Here is a 19,239-nt window from a genome sequence, read left to right as displayed (position 1 = left end):
CTAGAGACAGGAGGTCCTAGGTTCTGGCCTCAGACACTTCCCAGCTGTGTGACCGTGGGCAGGTCACTTGACCCCCATTGCCTACCCTTACCAATCTTTCACCTATAAGTCAATACACAGAAGTTAAGGGTTTAAAATTAAAAAAAAACAAAACAATATGGTACTGGCTAAAAGACAAAAAGATGAATCAATGGAATAGACTTGGGATAAATGTCCTCAGCAAGATAGTGTATGATAAACTAAAAGAACCCAGCTTTGGGGACAAAAACCCACTATTTCACAAAAACTGCTGGGAAAATTGGAAAACAGTATGGGAGAGATTAGGTTTAGATCAACATCTCATACCCTACACCAAGATAAATTCAGAATGGGTGAATGACTTAAATATAAAGAAGGAAATATGTAAATTAGATGAACATAGAATAGTATACTTGTAAGATTCCTGGGAAAGGAAATAAATTAAGACTAAGCAAGAGATAGAGAATATTACAAAATGTAAAATGAATAATTTTGATTGCATTAAATTAAAAAGGGTTTATACAAACAAAACCAATGCAATCAAAATTAGAAGAGAAGCAACAATTTAGGGAAAAAATTTTTATAACAAAAATCTCTAACAAAGGACTAATTTCTCAAATCTATAAGGAGCTAAATCAATTGTACAAAAAATCAAGCCATTCCCCAACTGATAAATGGGCAAGGGACATGAATAGGCAGTTCTCAGATAAAAAAAAATCAAAACTATCAATAAGCACATGAAAAAGTGTTCTAAATCTCTTGTAATTAGAGAAATGTAGACCAAAACAACTCTGAGGTACCACCTCACACCTAGCAGATTAGCCAATATGACAGCAAAGGAAAGTAATAAATGTTGGAGGAGATGTGGCAAACTGGGACACTAATGCATTGCTGGTAGAGTTGTGAATTGATCCGAACATTGTGGAAGGCAATTTGGAACTATGACCAAAGGGTTTTAAAAGACTGCCTGCCCTTTGATTCAGCCATACCATGCTGGGTTTGTACCCCAAAGAGATAATAAGGAAAAATATCTGTACAAAAATATTTATAGCTGTGCTCTTTGTGGTGGTAAAAAATTGGAAAATGAGAGGGTGTTCCTTGATTGGGGAATGGCTGAACAAAATTGTGGTATTTGATGGTGCTAAAAGGAATAATGAACTGGAGGGATTCAATGTGAATTGGAATGACCTCCAGGAATTGATGCAGAGTGAAAAGAGCAGAACTAGGAGAAGTTGTACACAGAGACTGATACCTTGTGGCATAATCAAATGTAACAGATTTTTCTACTAGCAGTAATGCAATAATACAGGACAATTCTGAGGGATTTATGAGAAAGAACACTATCCACCTCCAGAGAAAGAACTATGGGAGCAGAAACATAGAAGAAAAACAAAATGAAATATGATTGGGGATGTTGACTCTAAATGATCACACTATTGCAAATATTAATATGGAAATAAGTTTTGAACAATGATACATGTAAAACCCAGTGGAATTGTTCATTGGCTCCAGGAGGGGAGAGGAAAGAAGGGAAGGAAAGAACATGAATCATGTAACCATGGAAAAATATACCTAATTAAATTTTTTTTAAAAGATCTGTAACTTACATTGATACATTGATTTTAAAGATCTCTGTTTTATAGATCCTTATTGTCCTCTGTGTAGAGAAATTAATTCCTATTGTAAAATCATAGAATATTATAACAGGAAAGTTCCTCAAGTTTAGTTCAACGTTATCATTTAACATGTTAAGAAATAGGCCCAGAAAGATGAAGTGATTACATAAGGTCATATCGTGATTAAAAATGAGGTTCATACTCTTTCCACTAAGTCACCTGGCTTTACTTTACATGATACTTGTTTCTCTTAAGAATATAAGGCATTGGAGGGAGGGATCCACTTTTATAGTCTTAAAAAATAGATAATCTCCGAGGTTAATTAGATGTGGGTAAAATCTCCTTAAATGCTGGTTGAGTCCTTTTTTTAATTTCCTGGTTTTTGCCAGAGTAATGTCCTATGTTTTTTCATCACTTAACCATGACCACTTAATCTGAGACAAATTCATCCTTTATATCCTTAATTAACTGAAGTTTATCATCTACATTCTGGAAATCACATTTAAGTTTTTGTCTCAAATAAACATCAGTCTTATTGTTTTATACATTTTTCTCCTTTTTAAAATGCATTTTGAATAATAATAAGGAAAAGAAGGGCATTATAAAATGTATTATAAAGTCTGAAAAAAAAAAAGGAAGGTAACAGGAGGGAGAGAAATAAGAGAAATCTTGCTGCCCTCTGACAGGAAGTACACCTTCAGACAGAAACTGCTTAAGTGGTAAACTTAGGATGGGGCTGAAAGAGGCCTAATACCCCAGCATACAGGAGGAAAAGTGACAGGATATATAATTTTTTTTAAGACAAAAAAGGCACAAAATATATTTTTTCCATTTAATAGCATATCTCAAAAAAAGTTAATAATTAAGAACTATATGAAAGAATGCTCCAAGTTAATAATAAAAGTAATGCAAAACAGCAACCAATTTGACAAACATAACAAAAGAAAGATAAAAAGATTCAATATTGCAAGAATTGTGGAAATACAGTTATACTAATGCATTGCTAGTAGATCTGTTAAGTGGTACAAACATTCTGGAAAGCAATTTGGAATTATGTCAATAAAGTGACTAAAATGTTCGTATTCTTTGAAGAAAACTTCTATTAAATACACAAGGAAGTCAATAGCAAAAGAAAGTACTCATATACACCAAAATATTTATAGCAGTATTTTTATAAAGAGCTGAAAACAAAGAAGATGCCTGTTGATTAGAAATGAATGGTTAAATAAGTTGCGATACATGAATATAATGGACCGTTACTGTTCTGTAAAAAAGTGTATATATATTCATGAATGAGTTTTAAATTTATGTCTTCTTTTTTACTGTTTTATAAGAAATAACTTATATGATGAATACACATATGAACTGATGCAAAGTGAAGTAATCAGAACCAAGACAATACAGAATGACTACAAAAAAATTTTTAAATGGGAACAGAAAAACAAAGCAATTAATACTGAAGGATAAAGTCACAATGATCAAGCCAGACCCCAAATAAGCAAACAAGATATGAAAAGGCACCTCTCTTATTTGCAGGGTTAGAGACTATTAGAGTGGAATGTTATATACAACATGAAGCTTTTTTCAACATATTGGTTACTTTTACTGATTTTACCCTTTTTAGTCATAATTAAGGTGATGTGATAACAATACATGAACAAAACATTTTAAAAAGCAACACTTCTGCATTTCTTTCTAAAATTCCTTTATGATAATACCAGTGTCTTTTGATAATACAAAATCTCACTGGATTTGTTGTTTTTGTTTTGAGGATTTTTTTGTTTCAACTTTTTCCTTCCTTCCAAACAGTGTCATTATAAGTAGTGAAATAACTACAGAAAAAAGACTTATTCCAACATGATGCATTAAAGCAATACTATATAGTACTTAGGATAATGTTTTGTTCAAAGGGAATTTACAATCATTAATTATTCAATCCACTTCACCTCCCCTTGAGGTAGGTCCCTATAATCATCCTCCTTTTAAATACTAAGACAAAGTACAAGGTTAAGTGATTTGTCCAAGGCTAAGCAGCATGCTATCAGAAAGTCAGTTGGTTTAGCACCCAGCTCCCAATTCAGCTTCTGGTAATGCCAAAGAAGAAGCAATGAAACCACTCTAAAGAGGGATTCAGTTCACTCAAATAGAAGAACTATAATGATTACTTAAGGAGCTTCAGATGTTGTCCCAGTATTCATCTCCAAAATCCAAAATCCTTCCCTAAAATATTTTGCTGATAGATGGATCAGTACAACTGACAGCAAAGGAGACTTGATATTCAAGCAATGCCCAGAACTAAAGCAATAAAAATATTCATCACCTGCTTAAGATAGGAAGGGAAAGCATTTCATATTCTCTTCATGCTTCTCAGAAAACCCCTAACTGAGCAATTTACCAAGAAACGCTAAAGAGAAAAATATCCAACTTTCGCCCAACTATGATGAGCCAGCTTTGGAAATGAATGGCTAACGCAGAGGGCAACAGAAGGAAAAGCCATTCTAGTAGACATTAGAAAAGCTTCCTCTTCCTGACAGAGAAACCCTACACACACTAACTAACGAAATTTCCTGGGTGCAATGAAGGGGTTAACCACAAGCAAGAGATCCAGGCCACATTTCCTTAAGATTGTTTTCATCATATGAACACTTAGAACAGAAATACATTGTGCCTGCTTTAACAAAGTCAAACAATTGATGACGACAACCCAGGAGTAGAGTAGCAGCTAGTGTACAAGAGCTCCTGGGCCCGGCCCAAAGAACATTCCCTTGGACTCCTATTCTCCACTCCGCTCAAGATCACCCTCTGGCAGTTTCCAGGTTAGGGGCTGGAGGGACATGCCATGCGTTGGCGAAATTGGCTGTAGAGGGGCTACGGCGCGTGGTCACCTGCAGTCAAGTGCGCCGCGGTCACCCCTACCCTCCAGAAAGTCTGAGGCAAGCTCAGCCCTTCAAGGCGGTCTCTACTTGGAGCCGCTCCTAGATCTGGCAATGGGGTTGAGCAGGGGCGTGGGCTCGGGCATAGGCAGGACATTCTCCAATACACATGACATTCTCCAATACGACCGAAGACAGAAATGCATCTGCCCCTTCCCCTTCCATCTAGCTCCTATTCCGGGACCCTCATGGTCCTCAGTCTCTATGCCTCCCTTTACCCCACCCTTTCCTCTCGCCTCGTGGACTTGCCCTACCTGAGCCTGTGAGGTGGAGCACGAGCGGGCGGCCCCTGCTGGAGAACGAGGAGAGATCGCTCTGTGAGCGGCCTCGGGGGCTGGGGTCGCTGGGCAGCCAACGGGAACCCGAGGGAGGCTGGGGAGAAGGCGCCGGCGCTGCCGCGGCCGCTTCCCCAGCCTCTGGAGCTGCGACCACTGCCTGTCCCTCCAGTTTCTCCGCCGCCTCCCTGGGCGGCTCTTCACCTTTCTCATGAAGGCGCGTGTGTTCCAGGGTCGCTCGTTTGCCCTCCTCTGCCATCCCCACCCGGGCGGAGGGCGGCCAGGGCTGTTGGAGAGCCCAAGCAGCCGACAGAGTTCAGGGCTTGGAAGGCAGGGTGGGGCAGCGGGCACAGACAGGGGGCTGCGCTCCGGGCGCGAGTCGCTGAAGAGAAACGAGGAAAGACGGCTTCCTTCGGATCCAGGAGCAAAGATTGTCTTAATGGAAAGGGGAAAGAAAGAGCAAAGAGGGTGGGCAAGGAAAGGGGAGATGCCTATGAGAAGGGCAGGAGGAGAAGAAGGAGGAAGAAGAAGAAAAAAAAGAAAAAAAGTTTACACAGGAAGGAACCGCCTACAGCTGGCCCTAGTTAGCTACAGCATTTGGGGTACGGACAGTGGTGCCACCAGAGATGCTTGCCACGAGTGTCTTGGCCAACCGTTGTGTCTCTCTCCCTCTTTCTCCCTCCTCCCCCCCCCCTCTCTCTCTCTCACACACACACACACACACACATAGTCCTCTGAATTGTTGGATGTTAGAAATTGGATTTCTTCTGTGGTGAGCATGGACCACTTGGTTACCACTCAATGTTAAGCTAAAAGAGTTTTTACATCATGGTAGAAAAGGATTGTCCAGCTCAGAATCATAAAACGTTAAAGGTAGAAGGAGCCACCATTCAGTCCATTTTCCTTATTTTATAAAATGAGGAAACAGAGACACAGAAAGACTAACTTGGCTAAGATCAATTGGTGCCCCTGGAGGATAACAAAAAAATCTCCTGACTCCAGATCGAGTGCTACTTCCCATGATACCATAGGTGCTTCTTGTTGAAATTCCAGTGTATTATAGTGATACCAGATATACCCGGGTAATATGATGATGAATATTAAAAGGTCTTTCTAAAAGTGGAGTGAGGTTTTTTTTTTTTTGAGGGAAGGAAGAGATGAACAAGGACTAGGGGAGATAATTGTGTTGGCTTTATTTACTCACCTCTACAATGAAGTTGGACTGATCTGTAAGATCATTTTTATCCCTAACGGTCTACCAATTTGTTGGCATTCCACTTCAGTTCATGGAGGTCTTTCCAATTCATGTAGAAATCAAGCAGTTCATCATTCCTTAGAGCATATTCCATCATCATCATAAACCAATTTGTTTGGCCATTCCCCCAGTGGAGGGACACCACCTTGTTTTCCAGCTTTTTGCCACTACAAAAATCACAGCTCTAAATATTTTTGTACAAACATTTTTTTTATCTCTTTGGGGTACAAACCCTGTACTGGTATAGCTGGACTAAAGGGATGCAGTCTTTTAAAGCCCTTTGGGCATAATTCCAAATTGGTTTCCAGAATGGTTGGATCAATTCACAACTCCATCACCAATGTATTAGTGTCCAAATTTTGCCACATCCCCTCCAACACTTATTATTTTCCTTTACTGTCATATTGGCCAATCTGATAGGTGTGGGGTAGTACCTCAGAGTTTTTTTTGATTTGCATTTCTCTAATGAGGAGGGATTTAGAACACTTTTTCATGTGATTATTTATAGTTTTGATTTCTTCATCTGAAAACTGCCTATTCATATCCTTTGACCATTTGTCAATTGGAGAGTGACTTGATTTCTTGTAAATTTGGTTTAGTTCCTTAGATATTTGGGAAATTAGACTTTTATCAGAGAATTTTGTCATAAAATTTTTCCCACAGTTTGTTCCTTCCTTCTAATTTTGATTGCACTGATTTTGTTTGTACAAAATCTTTTTAATATAATCAAAATTATTCATTTTACATCTTATAATGTTCTCTATCTCTTGCTTGGTCTTAAATTCCTTCCTTTCCCTTAGATCTGACAGGTTTACTATTCTAGTTTCACCTAATGAAGGTGATATTTTATTTTTTTTATTTTTATTTTTATTATTTTTTTATTTTTTAAACCCTTAACTTCTGTGTATTGACTTATAGGTGGAAGAGTGGTAAGGGTAGGCAATGGGGGTCAAGTGACTTGCCCAGGGTCACACAGCTGGGAAGTGTCTGAGGCCAGATCTGAACCTAGGACCTCCGGTCTCTAGGCCCGGCTCTCAATCCACTGAGCTACCCAGCTGCCCCGTGAAGGTGATATTTTAAATATAAAAAGTATCAATGAAAACTCAAGAATAATTTCTGTCTTCAGACATCACTGAAGTAGCATTGAAAAAAAAGGTATTTAGCTAGCCCTGAGAATCTATATCAGATTAAAATTAATACTATCTCATAATGGTGATCTATTATTGTTATTACAAAATGATGGTTCATCTACTGAGCCTTGCTCACTATTCTTCTTCACTACCACAATCTGGTAGTGAATCTTCACCATATGAATCTTTCTTTCCTACCTCCTATTATCTATTTATGCCATTCTTCCTATCTAGAAGGCTCTTTCCTATCTGATTGTATTTCTTCTGGCATGGATATTGTACTCCCTTAACCCAGGCAAACTGTTAACAGGAAAATTCCCTTGCTCCTTTCTGTCCTTGTGACTCCTAACCCAAGAACATCTGATAACTTTTATAAAGCCCTGAGATTATTATCATCTTTGGATCCTCCTTTAGACTAAGATGGACTTAGAGATGTACCTCCAGGCTACACCTTGATACCACCAGGTTGAATCTCAGGCATCCATCTGTCCCCTAAACTATGAGAGTCTTCAGACAGACCCTTGTCAGATGACCAAACACCCCACCAAATGCCTGAATGTTTATCGCTCCAGAATCACTCCACACCATGACACAACATCAAATCCTCACTGTTATAAAGGATATAAAAACCCCTGAACTGAAGCACTCTGGGAGCAACCCCCCAGGGTTGTTCCACTCATGCTGTCTTGTTGGCCAATGATTCTACATTACTAATAAATCTCTCTTTTTACTTTTAAGCTAAGTTTCAGAGTCTTGCATTCTTGCAAAAAGTATCCTTCTGGAACCCAGGGGTTCACCATTATACCCCACAACATTGGCTGTACCCCACAACACTTCTCTTTAAATTTACTGCTTAAGACTCCCATATGAAGCTTTCCTTGACCATGTTACCTAATTAATTAGTCCTAGTGTGTTCTGTGTGTCAATCAGTCAGTCAAGCAATTTAAATTTATTAAGCATCTACTGTGTGCTAGGCACTGTGCTAAGGCTACCAAAAAAGTTAGAACANCTCCTAGTTAGACTCTTGCCTTCATGACTATCCCCTTTCTCTAATTACATGTTTATTTTTTTGTTTTGTTTTTACTTTGAGGATACTACCTGTTCCCCCCAAAAAGTTTAGAGATCTGTAGTAGTTTAGAAATTTGTAGTAATTTCTCAGTACCCTATGGATTAAGTATAATGTTCTCACCCTGGACATTGAAAATCTTCACTGAAGTACCTCAGACTACATCACTCTCCTCTATTTTTTTCCTAAACTCAGATTTCCTCAAGCCTTATGTAAAGGCCTACAATGCTTGGAATACTATTCCTAGACCCCACACTATTCTAAGAAGCTGTCTCTATTTCATTATTTAAAGTGCTCCTCAAATTCAACTTTGCCCTAAATAACAACTAAACAAAGGGGAGGTGACTCCCCTTCATACAACCTGCTTTATCAGAACATGAAACTCTAATGAGCATCCACCTCAATATCTGGCCTACTTGCACTTACCCTTGGCTTGTATACAATATAAATATTTAATTGAATCTATTTATAAATTTGTTCAATACTTATTATTTAGTTGCTTCTAAGTTCTCAGCACATACATCTGCTACAATACTGTCTGTCTTCACTAATAAACAATTACAGCAGTGATGTCCCAGTCTGGTTTCACGATATTTCAAAATATAAGCATTTATTTATTTATTTATTTGTTGGTTGGAAAAGTGAGGCATTTTATTAAACAAGTTTAGTATTATTATGAAAATAGTTTTTATCTCATATAATCTCATTAACCTGAAAGAAACTCAGGGATCCCCAAGGGTCCATGTTCCACATTTAGAGAACTGCTAGTGTTCTATTTTATTTTATTTTATTTTTTTATTTTGAATATTTTCCCATAGTTACATGTTTCATGTTCTTTCCCTCTCCTCCTAACTCCCCTTAGCCTAGGCACAATTCCACTGTGTTTTATATAGAGGTCCAGCTCTATACACCAGGGGTTTTTGAGTGGCCTATGGTACCTTTGGATAATAAAAGGATGAAACAGATAAGAAGCAAAGGCTAATGGTAACTCAAAGTTACTCCAAAGTATCATGGAATCACAAGTTTAATATATATGAAATTCAAACCCTCTTTCACCCAAAGGCACAAATAAAGTTTTACAGCTGCACAGCAGCAATTACAACTAGATAATACAAAGAAGCTTCAGAGGCTTCAAGGTGAAGATAAGCGTAAGTCTGAATTTTAGCTGCCTTATTATCAGTAAGCTAATTCTGGGAATACTTTTCTTGGTCAGAAAGCTCCTGCTGGATTGAGGTTTTGACCTTGACTGTCTAGAATCAGTTTTGAGCCCAAGCAGCTACATTTTTGACCAAGAAACTATTACCCTCTTGACTATTGGTTTGCTAAGAACTTAAAGTTTTCCAATAAGACTAATGTTTTTCAATAAGAAAAGGTGTGGATCAGAAAAGGAGTCAAAAGAAGAGTCTCAGATTTTCATCTTACATAGCCCATCCTGTTTGACTCTGACTTAGAGCAGAAAGGTCAAAACATGGCCTTGCTGGACTGCATTGATCTTTTGATGGGGTTCAGATAAAATATCTATTACCCTTGAGGTCTGTATTGATCTTTTGATGGGGTTCAGATAAAATATCTGTTACAGACTCTATTTCTCTGAGCCTTCCACAGTTTTACATGCATCATTGATCAAGAACTAATTCCATATTACTGATAGTTGGACTAGAGTTATCGTTTAGGGTCTTCATCCCCAATAATATCCCCATCAGCCCATGTGTTCGAACAGTTGTTTTTCTTCTGTGTTTCTCCTCCNATATGGCTGGAAGCATTTATTTTATGAGGTATCAGGATAAGAAAAAAAGACAGTATATTAAAGCACATGATTAAAATATTGCAACTCTCTAGGAGGCAAATACTTATAATATCTATCTAAATTAATTAGATAAGCATATCAAAAGAGATCTCTCAGTAGAGATCTAAAACAAAGTGAGGGTAAAGGGTATGTTAACTTGGAAATAACAAAGAACTTCTTAAGTAGTCAGGAAATCCAAATCTTCAATCAGGAAAGGGTTTCAGTCCAGTGTTTCAGCCAGGTCCAGAACCCAGCTCCAAAAATTTTTACAGGGTTCACACTCTAGGACTCTGGAGACATTATCCCTTGGAGGATCACTGTGGGAGATGATAGCTCCAGAGAACAAAAGAATATGGGGAACTTATATACCTTTATATAACTTATATAACACAGATTTTGAGGTCCCCCAGACTACAAGTTAACAGCTTTTTAAAAAATGCTTTTGAAAAATTATATAAGAGATTAAAAGGATTTAAATTTGGAGGGGGGGAGCCTTAGAAATCATATAATTTAATCCCCTCATTTTACAAATAATGAAACTGAGGTCAAAGAAGGGAAGGTAATAAAGATTATAATGTTGATACTTCACAGGTGTTACAGATAAGAAATTCACTGATATATAGAAGTATAATTATGATGAGTAATAGAGTAGAATTCTACTTTGTAGATGGCATCTTGATGAAATGAGTTTTATCACCAGGTTTTGCAGTGATAATTTCTTTCTCTAGAAGGAATGACATAATGATGTCTTATGTCATGTCCTTCCTCCATTTTGGCCATTGGTATCTTCTTGTGTCTTCAAAACTCTTTGCAAACTACAAAGAATTTTGTAGATGTCTTGGATTAGAGTCATGTCATATTTCTAAGACATATAAGCCATTATTAACCTTTATTAGAAACTGCCACTGACAGAGAACTTACTACATTATTAAGACAGCCTAACCCACACAAATAATTGGAAAAATTTTGTACTATGCTAAAAATTAGAAAATTCTTCCTTATATTGGACAGAAACTCATCTCTTATAACCATTGTTTCTAGTTCTGCCCTCTGGATTGTGGTAGCCCAGTAGAACACAAAACTCCCAAGAGTGGCTTGATCTAGAGTAAAATGTAGATATCCCCAAGTACACCAGAGGTAAGTGGGACTGCTTCTTCCTCTGGCAGAACCAAAGAAGTGTGGCCAAGTGAATTGGGCCTGACCTCCACTCACAGGGAAGGAGTTGGATGGGAGAGACACTTTCTATAAGGGGTTACTCTAAATGGTAAGCAAAAAATTAGCCTGGCATCTATCACCACACATTTCTGTGAGAGAGAGAGCTATGGCACAAAGGAGTGACATAGGATCCCACTTCTGGGGCAGGGCTAGTTATAAGCTTCCATTTCATTGTTCCATGAATGAGTTTCTTATGAGACACATCATTGGATGTGGTCATACTAGGACACGAATGACCACTCCCCAGGGAATTTGGGGTGTTCTTCCATGGGGCAGTCAATGAGCCTCTATTTCAAAAAATTCAGAGGCTTTGTTGGCAGTGGCCTCCCTCCATGTTGCTATGTGCAGCAAGCAGTAGGTTATACTCCATATGCTCTGGAGGAGCAATGGATCCCGGGAGGAACTTAGAATTGGGGCATACCCTTTATAATTTTTCAACTATCACTTTTGATTTTTTTATGATTTTTCTTTCCATTTACGCTGTAATATTCATTGTGTATATTATTTTCTTCACTCTGCAACAGAGTGTAACATAGTGTGTGAATCTTTCCATGATTCACTATTTTTATCATAGCTAGGCTTTCCTATAACACTTTAATATTCCATTACTTTTATGCACCACAATTTGTATAGCCATTTTGCAGTCAATGGGCATCTACTTTAGTTCTTTGTTATCACAAAGTGCTAAAAGAAATATTTTAGTGAATATGAGGACTTTTTCCTTTTCAATGGTCATCCTGAGGTAAAAGTCTAATTGCATATCTGGGTCAACGAATATGGATATTTTAGTGACTTTACTTAAAGCGTTCTAATTTACTTTCTGAAAATAGTTATACTAATTCACAGATTCATCAACATTGCATTAGTATGCATAAACTTCCTTCATCCTCTTCAGCATTAGCACCTCTTGTTGTCTTTTGCCAGTCTCTTGGGTATGATGAGGTAAGACTTCAGGGTTGTTTTGATCCTCATTTCTCTCTCTTTTTCTCTCTCTGTCTTTAAACCCTTACCTTCTGTCTTTGAATTGATACTAAATGTCATTTCCAAGATAGAAGAACAGTAAGGGCTACCAACTGGGGTTAAGTATCTTGCCCACAAGATCACACAGCTAGGAAGCACCTGAAGCCACATTTGAATTCAGAACCCCTCCATCTCCAGACCTAGGTCTCTACCCATTGAACCACCTCCTCACCATTTCTCTTACTATACATATTTTGGAATGTTCTTTCATATGGTTGATCATAGTTTGTAATTCTTCTTTTGAGAATTCTCTTTCTATCCTTTGACTACTTGTCTATTGAGAAAGGGAAAGATTAAATATTAACTAAATCAGATATATCTTAAGTGCCTAAAACACTTTGTGCTAAATTTTAATTTATATTTATACTACAATTTTAAGGATATCATTAAATTCACTAGACCAGTTCAAAGGGATTTAGAGCTAGAAAGAACTGAAGAAGTTGTTCAATTAAAAAAAAATGAGGCCCAGACATGTCAAACAACTTGCTCAAGATAGCTTATATATTGGTTAAACAAGTTAGAATTGGAACCCAATTCTTTTTGCCTTCAAATCACCAGTTTTCAAAAACAAACTAAAAAGTTTTTATTAGTGCTTCCTTTTATTTTCACATTGTCACTTCCACTGAACCTCTTCCCCCAGTAGAATCTTTTTTTTAATAACAAATATACTGTATATTTTATTTTCTGACACCACCAGTGTATATATTTGTTTTTGACTGGCTGTACTTATGTTAAAAAGGAGGAATTTTTTTTGAGGGGACAGCTCTGAAAGGTAAATGGGGAGTGATGGTGATGCAAAAAAAAAAAAAAAATAGAGAATAGAGCACCAATGAAACATTTAAAAAGTCCCTAGAGACATGAATAGGCAGTTTTCAGATAAATCAAAACTATCAATAAGCACATGAAAAAGTGTTCTAAATCTCTCATAGAGAGATGCAAATCAAAACAATTCTGAGGTACCAACTCACACCTAGCAGATTGACTTATATGACAGCAAAGGAATATAATAATGTAATAAATGTTGGAGAGGATGTGTGGCAAAAATGGAATACTAAGGCATTGTTGGTGGAGTTGTGAATTGATCCAATCATTCTGTAAGGCAATTTGGCATTATGTCCAAAGGTCTTTAAATGACTGCCTACCCTTTGATCTAGCCTTTCCACTGCTAGGTTTGTATCCCAAAGAGATAATAGGGAAAAATATGTGTACAAAAATATTTATAGCCATGGCTGAACAAGTTGTGGTATCTATTGGTGATGGAATACTATTGTGCTCAAAGGAATAATAAACTGGAGGAATTCCATGTAAACTGGAAAGACCTCCAGGAGTTGATGCAGAGCGAAAGGAGCAGAAATGGGAGAACATTGTACACAGAGTCTAATAACACTGCCACACAATCAAATGTAATGGACTTTTCTACTAGCAGCAATGCAATGATCCAGGACAATTCTATGCTATCCACAAACAGAGAAAAAATTGTAGGAGTAGAAACACAAGAAAAACACCTCCTTGATCACATGGTTCAATGGGGACATGAATGGGGATGTAGACTCTAAATCAGTGATTCCCAAAGTGGGCGCCACCGCCCCCTGGTGGATGCTGCAGCGATCCAGGGGAGCGGTGATGGCCACAGGTGCATTTATCTTTCCTATTAATTGCTATTAAAATTTAAAAAAATTTAATTTCCAGGGGCGCTAAGTAATATTTTTTCTGGAAAGGGGGTGGTAGGCCAAAAAAGTATGGGAACCACTGCTCTAAATGATCACTCTAGTGCAAATATTAATAATATGGAAATAGGTCTTGATCAATGATACATGTAAAATCAAGTTGAATTGCTTATTGGCTATGGGAGGGGAGGGAGGGAGGAAGGAAGAGGGGAAGGAAAGAAAATGAATCATGTAGCCATGGGAAAATATTCTAAATTAACTAACTAAATAAATAAATTTTAAAAAAAGAATTGATGAACAGGATGATTTCAGAAAGAGCTGAAAGGACCTACATGAACTGATGCAGAGTGAAATAAACAGAACCAGAAGAACACAGACTTATGCTAAAGAATTCTTTCCACCACCAGAAAAAGAACTGTTGGGGTGAGAATGCAGATCAAAGCATATGATTTTTCACTTTTGTTTATTTGGGGGTTTTAATTTGATATGAGCATTCTCATACAAAAATGAACAGTATGGAAATATGTTTTGCATTATAATACATGTAAAACCTGTTGGATCCAGATTTTCTGTCCCAGATTCAGTCCTGGCTGGAGGAATTACACTGACAATGCAATACGCAAGAAGAGGCTCATTTATTTACTAGCAATGATGCTAGTGTCAGTAAGCAGAGAGTCATGCCTAACTGACCCCTTGGTTTTCTTAGCCGAGGGTTTTTATGGGGTTTCTGGACAAAGGGGTCTGGGCAGATGTCATCAAGGGGGAATGTTAGGGTCAGGGGGTCAGGAAGCATCTGTAACTTATCTCGGGAGGAGATAAGGAAGATAGTGCTGGGAAACATCTGAGGATGGGGGTTTCAGGAGACTGAACAAGGTGGGGGCCAGGAAGCAGCTTATTGAACAGGCTAAAAATGGTTCAGTGGCTTAATAGCTGAATTTTAGGACCCACAAACCCAGATCAAATTTCTTACTAGCTTCAGGAAGAGGGAGAGAAGAGAGGGTGAGGATAATTTGTATCATATAACTTCAGAAATCTTATGTGGAAAGTTGTTATTACATGTAATTGGTAAAATAAAATATCTTTACAAAAAAATGAAAAAAAATGTCCCTAGAGGAGTATAAAAGTTTAGAAGGGAATACAGAAAAGTAAGGAAGGTTTAGTGTTACTGATCAATTTTAATAGGTCTAAAAAGTCCCATTTCCTCAAGAAGGTCATATTGTAATAGGAGATAACTGAAAAACAACTCTGCAGGAGTTATACACATTAAGTTCTACACAGTCAGAGTTAGTCAGATCTTTTAACTCAAGAGGGGGAAAAAGATTGTAGTTGTGTCTCCAGAAGATTGATCCAGGATCTCTCTTTGCTCTTTGAAAAGAGGCTTGCCTGATTGAGTCATCTGACTCCTTTCTTGCTAAGGTATTTTGGGTAGATCCCTGATACTGTATGGAAGTTTTTCTATCTTTTGATCATTTTCCTATTAGGAAATGGAGAGATTAGGACTTAAGACTTTATGTGTCTTCAATGTCTAACACAGTGTTCTTAAATATTTTTTGATGGAGGACTTATATGATCCAAAGTGAAGAGAAGATCACAAAAACTTGAGTAAACACAATGATGACAATAATGTAAAATCTCCTAAATAGGTAATGTTGACTCTGAAAAAAAAATAGAACTATTAAAAAGTCAGAAAAGCTACTCTTTAATTAAGGAAAGGGGTAACAAGGCTGAGTAGGCCTCTACTCAGAGCCACGCACTATGTCTTATGCAGAGTCCAAGGATTGAACTCTGCTTGCTCTGGTCACTGCCTCCTGGGAATGCCACAGTGCTAGATGAGGACTCCAAGGAAGAAAAGAAATTGGGGAACTTATATACCATTTGGGAAGATCCAGGGGCTGGGAAAGATGATTGACATTATCATACTGACAGGATACAATCAAGCTTGGTAAAGGAATCATAGCCAGAGGCTAGGGTGTAAGGGAAGGGGCTACTTACAATGGATTCTAAAGGATGGTCCTTGCCCAGGTGTGTCTGCCTGGGAAAGGGTCTCTGATTCCATGTGGAAGGCTACCTAAGACAAAAGAATATTTAGCATTTACCTTAGGGTCCATAATTGAGTCTGCAACTGCTAGCCTGAGATTCCCTTCAGGGTGGATTCTCAGGGAAACAGGGAACACAAGCTTTAGGGGTCTCCAACTCAAAGCCAAATCTAAAACTTGGGGTTCATCAGATCCCACCAGGCCACAAGTTTGGGGTCTTTAGATTCCATGTCGACAGTAGTTTAACTCATTTTGTTAGGCCTGGGAAGCCAACTGAGTATAGGAGCTGATAAAAACAACAACACCTACTGAATGGCAGGAAAACCCCCAAACCAGCAACATCTGCTAAATGACAGGAAGTTCCCTGACCAGTAACATCTGTTGAATGGAAGCATTTGTTGAATAAATGTCCACCACCCTCCAGTTCCTGGAACTCAAGCTATATAAGCTGGCTAAACCTCTCATTCAGGGTTCCATTTGCCTTGGAGGCTGTGGGACCCAAGCTTGAACTTGCAATAAAACAGTACCTCTTGCTTTTACATTATCTGGTGTGCCTCCTAATTTGGGAAATCAGAACCAGGATGAACAATTTTAGATGTTTATTGGTTTTGCTTAGATTGTTTTTCTTTCTTCCTTCGTTCCTTTTCCTCCTCTTTTTTTCTTGAATTCTAATGACCTGGGTTTGGTGTAAAAATAAAGGGAAGGAATAATATTTCAGGTGTTAAGTTCAATTTGTTTTTGTCCTACCATTTAAACATAATGACTTTAGAGATCACTTAATTAAGAAAATTGAGAATCAGACCTATTACACAACTTGCTTAAGATAATCCAGTATCAATTTATAATCTGGGGGAACCCCAAATCTGTGTTTATTTGGGGATCTAGCAACCCCAGGTTTAAATTTGAAAGATGGATACCCTAAGTTTGCCCTTTTGTCCCATGAGAGTTTGCCCTCTAGGGAGGTCATAGATTCTGCCAGTTTCAGACAGAATAATAGACCCTAAAGTAAATGATAATCCCAGTTAGATGGTGCTAATCAAATGCCAAGTACACTTTTTGTTTTAGTAGTTTCCCCCACTGTATCAGAGAATCTTCCCAAGAATACCACCCCCTGAGCAGGGACCATCCTTTTTGTGTCCATTGTTAGTAGTCCATTCCCTTACACCCTAGCCTCTGGCTATGGTTCCTTTTCCTAGCCTGACCATACCCTGTTAGTGTAGTTTGAACACTTTCATTTCTTTGTAGCCATGGTAATGTCAATCAATCATATTTCCCTATCCCTAAGTTCCCCAAAAGGTATATGAGTTCCCCAAATTCTTTTGTTCTCTGTAGATATAATCTTGTGCGGTGATCCTCCCAGGGATACTGTCCCCAGGCCCCCAGGGTATGGGCCTTGTTAAAGTTTTTAGAGCTGAGCTCTGGACAGGGCTGAAACATTGGACCTATCCTTTTCCTGATTAAAGATTTGGGTTTTCTGACTACTATAGTAATTCTGTCTTATTTACAAGTTAACGCCAGGTATTAATTAGCCAGGCTAGGATTATGGCACCCAATCACAAATGTTTTCTTTAAAAACAAACCAAAAAAAATTATTGCTTACCCCTCTTATATACTTCCAAAGAACTCCATCCTTTAATAGAATCTTACTTTGTTTTTTGTTTTTAAATTTTTATTTATTTTTTAAAAATATTTTTCCATGTTTCCATGATTCATTTTCTTTCCCTCCCTTCTTCTCTGCCCCCTCCAGGAGATGATAAGCACGTTCACTGGGTTGTACAAATATTATCACTTGATACCTATTTCCATATTATTCATTTTTGCAATAGAGCAGTCTTTTATAACCAAAACCCCAAATCATGTAGCAATACAAACAAGTGATAAGTCATATATTTTTCTTGTGTTTCTACTCCCACAGTTCTTTCAATGCGAGAAACTTCCTTTGTAAAAAAAGAAACACATTGGCCAAGTCTAAAGTTATATTTCCATTTTTAGCCTAGATTTGTTTTTACCTGATTGTATTTAGCTCAACAAGGAGGACTTTTACTTTTTTTTTGAAAGGAGATATGAGATAAAGTGTGTATATGTATGTATGTGTGTGGTTGTGTGTGTAGAGAGGGGAGTGATATAGAGATGCAAAAAAATAAAATAAAGTGAATAAAGAGCACCAATAAAACATTTTTTCTTTTCTTTTTTTTTTTTTTAACCCTTAACTTCTGTGTATTGGCTTCTAGGTGGAAGAGTGGTAAGGGTGGGCAATGGGGGTCAAGTGACTTGCCCAGGGTCACATAGCTGGGAAGTGTCTGAGGCCAGATTTGAACCTAGGACCTCCCATCTCTAGGCCTGACTCTCAATCCACTGAGCTACCCAGCTGCCCCCTAATAAAACATTTTTAAAAATTTTGTGTGAAGTAAAATACCTCCATCCCTCAGCACCCCAATGGTGGGTATGACAGAATAACATCATATCTAATGACCTGGAATTCCCTGGCATCAGCATGTGTGTCAATGTGCAATGTCACCTTGTGGGAGGAGGAGGACTTGGAGGGTTTAAAATTTGAGCTGGGGAAAGCTAGAGGTCTCTTGACTCCTGCTCTTGATCTATGTTGGGGATAGGCCTCAGCCAGCCAAATGAAGAATCAGTACTATTCAGGTTGATACCTTACAGGAAATCTCTCTCTCTCTCCTCTATCTCTCATTTTATTAATAAATTATTTTAACTCTGGACAGACCCCCTTTTTATTTGTTACAAATTAAAAAAAACCTACCTTCCATCTTAGAATCAATTCTGTGTATTAAGAAGATCAGTAAAGGCTAGACAATGGGGGTCAAGTGACTTGCCCAGGGTCACACAGCTAGGAAGCTTCTGAGGCCAAATTTGAGCTGAGCCCTTCAATAAAACATTTTTCAAGTATCTAGAAGAGAGTAAAAGGAAGTTCAGAAAGGGGTGCAGAAAAGCAGGACAGGGTTGATGCTACTAATAAAATATAAGATATTCCTTTAAAAAAGAAAACAAAACAAGTTCTACATTATTATATGGAAAGTTGTTGTTGGCTGTCAAGCTGAGATTAGAATATGAAGAAAAACTTTAAAAAGAAAATGCATGAAAGATATAAAACAACTCCAAGAGACCCATGATGAAAAATGCTATCCACCTTCACAGAAGAAACTGATGGAGACTGAATACAGATGAAAGCACACCATTTTCTTTATTTGTTTTATGAGT

This window comes from Gracilinanus agilis, chromosome 4 (assembly GCF_016433145.1).
Source record: "Gracilinanus agilis isolate LMUSP501 chromosome 4, AgileGrace, whole genome shotgun sequence".
Taxonomy (NCBI): Eukaryota; Metazoa; Chordata; class Mammalia; order Didelphimorphia; family Didelphidae; genus Gracilinanus; species Gracilinanus agilis.
This window is presented reverse-complemented; position numbering follows the sequence as displayed.